The sequence below is a fragment of the Penaeus chinensis genome, chromosome 22 (genome assembly GCF_019202785.1).
Source record: "Penaeus chinensis breed Huanghai No. 1 chromosome 22, ASM1920278v2, whole genome shotgun sequence".
NCBI classification, from domain to species: Eukaryota; Metazoa; Arthropoda; class Malacostraca; order Decapoda; family Penaeidae; genus Penaeus; species Penaeus chinensis.
Window position 1 is genome coordinate 19005444 of NC_061840.1, and position 5000 is coordinate 19010443.

A 5000-nucleotide genomic window follows, 5' to 3' on the forward strand; every position below is an offset into this window, starting at 1 on the left:
AGGCGAGCGGGAGAGGGCACGAAGGGGCGGTGACCCCTCCGACGCGACGGCGGGAGGGCTGGACCGGCGGCCCCGTCATCGCCCCCCTCCCCCCTCTGCCCTCAAAGTCCCGATACACCGGAACTCGCAGGTATGTGTCTGCGGCAGCCGTAGTGGAAGGGACCTTGGCTTGGTCATTCAACCATACACCTTCACGGCATTCGTTCGAAAAATATTCCAGCTATTTCCTCGAGCCCTCGGTCAGGGTCAGTCCAGCACCTTGGCGGAGAGTCCTGGACCGTCCTGGGGTCCTGGAAAGGAATCGGCGAGACCTTGAGCGAGCCAGATGCGCGGAGGATCCATCGGAGGGTGTCCTGGAGCCTGCATCTCAAGGCCAACGCCGGCGACGAGGAGCATGTAGGGAGGGATGTGTCGGCGGCGGCGGATGCGGGGACATGTGACACAAAGGATGCCCGGGTCTTCCCGTCCATGCCCCTCCTCGGAAAGGGGGCAAATTCCCACAAGGGCATGCCATTCCCCCGTTTCTGTGTCAACGAACCCGAGTCAGAGGCTTTCGAAAATAGAAATCATGGAGAGAGGGATGTGTTTTTGTCTGGCATTAAGTGTATTCCCCCATCTGCTCAGAATGGACTCAACCGAAGGACACTAGCACAGACTCTCCTGGACTTATTTCGTTTATCTAAACAAGAGTGGCAAAGAATTACACTGCTTGAAATCGTCGCTGATTGGCAGCTCAATTTTGAGTAACTGCAGCCACCCTGGGTGTGATTGGCTGGGCGCGGAACATCCTCTGCCGGGAGGGAATTTTGAGCCAATGGGATCTGGTGGTCAAATTTTAGCCACGCCCAAGCATATTTTTGGCTCCTCCTCCTCGTAAGCACTATCACAAACCCGAACATCATCAGTCTGTAGGGAACTGCTAGGAAAAGTGGAAGCAGAGACATTGGTCGCTAATCTGCAGACAAGACCATAGCTTCGCTTTATCTTCCAAGTTAACTACGGTGACATAGACATTGCAAGTGAATTAAATACTAGGAGGAATGCCTTTGATTGCGTTAATCAATTACATCAATGTACTGCATATGCGATGAATAATTAATTTCTGATAATGGCAATATGACGAAGAGACGAATCAGTAAACAAAAATACACATACTCCCGACTCCATTACATTTATCCCAAGCAAACCATGAATTTCATTTTCAAAAGTTTCTATAAACGGAATTCAGACAACAGGAAGAAAATGAACGACCTCATTAACGGCCGCCTTGGGATCGGTTACCCTAGGAACAAGACCCATAGAAGGACAATAGAGGAGAGGGTATTGACTTCACAAGGCCGCGGAAACTGCCAGATCCCATAGTGTGGATATTTTCTATAATTTTAATTTAGCGACGGGCATTTGGGGCGGAAATTGACTATTTCTCGTTTTTAGTTTTTTTCCATTACTTAGTAAAGGGAGGTAAGCGAGTAACGATGTCAGATTAAGTAATACCCGGTGATAGGAAGATATGGTGATATGTGAAAAATTGGTAACTCGATTTATCTGCAGTTATTTTTAGCTTTCATGGTCAACGGCCGCGATAAAGCTCGCAAAGCCAGTGTAACTCTAAATTTATAATCGACGTTAAGATAAGGTATCAGTTACGGCGAGATATTCCGCACACTAATTGTATCAAATATAAGTAAACCTGGGAAATAAATTGGTGACTGGCAACTCGATGTTGGCGCGCGACCCTCTATTCAAGTCAGACAGCCTTCGGACAGTCATTGATCTGACAAAGAAAGAGATACACATTCGTACTGCCCTCTAGTACTTACTTTTTCCGCGGATTTTAACGTAAATCGATGTCGACGACTTAATCATATACTATATTTAAGTAGTTCGATCATGTATGTAGTAATGCATATAGTCTAATTAACCATCACTATTGAACTTTCCCATATCCCCACCAAACATGCTTGTCGAACCATGATATCAAACATCTGCCTTGTTTTTTTCGAAGTCAGACAAAGGACTGAAGTATAAACAAACTATCCACTGAAATAGTCGGCAGTATTTCAAGGTTTTAGGAAAACGAATGGTGTGCCAGCGACATTCTTTGTCTCTGGCTCGACACGCACCCACTTCCGACGTCACCAGCTGAATAAAGATGTGCTCGTCATTTCCGTGTATCTGGCCGTGTTTCCATCGGTTTATCCCTCTATATACCTATATATCTGTGCATGTGGGTCTATGAACAATAAAAGAAGGAATGAGAGTTGCATATCTACACACACACACACACACACACACACACACACACACACACACAAACACACACACGCACACACATATATATGTATGCGTGCATGAATATATATATATATATATACATATATATATATATATATATATATATATATATATATATATATATATGCGTGTGTGTGTGTATTTTATATAAATATATATATACAAATATATATATATATATATATATATGTATGTATGTATGTATGTATATAAACACACACACACAAGTATATATATATATATATATATATATATATATATATATATATATACTTGTGTGTGTGTGTTTATATACATACATACATACATACATATATATATATATATATATATATATATGTATGTATGTATGTATGTATATAAACACACACACACAAGTATATATATATATATATATATATATATATATATATATATATATATATATATATATATACATACACATACACACGCATACATATATATATATGTGTGTGTGTGTGTGTGTGTGTGTATACATATGCAATATATATATATATATATATATATATATATATATATATATATATATACTGTATAAACTGTGTGTGCATGTATATGTGTGGCACATATACAAGCACACACATGTATACATATATAATAAGAATCTGCAAAGGCACACAATGATAGAGAAAACAAAGGCGGTAAGATATATCGACAAATGATATGAGTAAACCAAAGAGAAAGGTCAAGTATCAGATAGACAGACAGACAGATACAGAGGTAGAAAGAGAAAGAGCGATCAGGACGAAGAAAGAAAAATGACAAAGATACAAAGATAGAGAGAGAGGGGGAAAGAGAGTCTGGGAAAGATAAAAAGTGCAGAGACAAAGCTCAAGGTATAAAGAGAAAGAGAGAGGGAGAGAAGAGAGAAAATTAGAATAGAGAGAGATAGATAGTGGGAGAAATGAACGAGAGATAGATAGATAGAAAGAGAGAGAGGGGGAGAGAAAGGGAAAGAAGGAGAGAGAGCGAGAGGGAAAGGGAGAGAGAGAGAGAGAGAGAGAGAGAGAGGGAAAGGAAAAGAGAGAGAGAGAGAGAATGAGAAACTCGAACCCAGAAAGAGCCAACATACATCCCCCACCGCAAGACTCAGTGTGTGCGTATATGCGTACGTATATGCACATGGGCGCATGTACGCCGCTCTGGCAATGACCCTGAGAACCGGCCATTGCCCCACAACTACAGAGTCGGTCACGGCCAGGGTCGACGCCGCCGCTACCGTTCTGAAGCGTCACGGCCAAGGTGAGGCGCGGGAGAGGAGAGGGAGGGTCGGGGACGAGAGCGCGCGGTGGTTGAATGTCGGCGTGCGGGTCCGTAGAGTTTGTTCAGGGGCGTCGCGTCGCCGTGCTTTTCTTTTCTTTTTTGGTCGATTATTTTTTCGCTGTTTGATTTTTTTATTTTTTTTATTTTTTTATTTGTCTGTTTGTTTGTTTATGATGCGAGTCTTCGTTTTAGATATATATGTATTGCTTATTCTTAATGTACAATCTGAATATCCGTCATTTTATCTCCCTCACCTTACTCCCCCCCTTCCGCCACCCCCTCCTCCTCCTCCTCCCCCCCAGACCCATGCTTTCTCCTCAACCTTGACCCACCGCTAGCCCGACCTCGAGAGCCAAGGACAAGCGAATAAGGGCAACGTCCTTACTCCCTCCTCTGTCCCCCTCCCTCCCTCCTCCTCTCCCCTCTCTCACCACCCCCTCTTCCCTCTCTCCCTTCTCTCTCTCTTCCCTCTCCCCATTCCCTCCTCCCTCTCGCGGCCCCCCCCTCTCCCCCTCTTCCCCCCTTCTCTCTTCCTCTTTGCCCCCCCCTTCTCTCCCTCCCCCTATCTCCTTCTCCCTCCCTTCCTCCCCAACTCTCTTCCTCTTCCCTCCCCTCTCCCATTCTCTCTTCCCTCCCCCTCCCCCCCCCTCCTCGCACCTCCCAAAGATCGATGCTTGCGTGTGCCTTTGCTGCTTTTCCTTCTCTCTTCGAACCCAGTTGTTCTTGCTCGGCTTCCCTGTTTCGTTTTCCCCACGCATTTTCCTGCTTTTCCTTTGTTATTCCTATTCGTTTTTGTTTTATTCTTCTCCTTCTTCCCCCCCCCCCCCTTCGTTTATCTTCGTTGTTTCCTTTTATTTCTTCTCTCTTTTTCGTTCTTTTCCATTCCTTCATTATCTTTTTTTTCTGTTTTCTCTTATTCCCGCCTTTCCTCCCCTCTTTTCCTTCCTTCCCCATTTGTTCCATTTTTCCCCTCCTTTCTTCCTCCTTCTATCTCACTTACTTTTTCCCTTTTCCCCCTTCTCCTTCCTTCCTTCTTCCTATTTCCCTCCTCCCCCCCCCCCCCTTTCCTCTTTCCCCAACCATAGCAGCGAAAACTGGAAAAGGAAAAGAGGGAAAGAAGAGGAGGAAGAGGAGAAGAAAAAAAAAAACGAGAGATAATGAATCCAGAAAAAAAGAAGGTAAAGAACAGAGGAAAGGAAACACAAAAGAGGAAAGAGAGAAGAATGAAATGAGGAAAAATAGAGAAGGGGAGAGATCGGAGAGGGTCAAGGCCCTTCTCGACGTCAGCCTTGAACGTCAGCCGCCGGAGTCAGACCTTCGGATATGTGTGTGAAGGTTACACCAAGGTTGTTGACCCCGGCGGTAAGGTCACACACGCACGCGCACAGATACAGACATACACACACACGTACACATACATG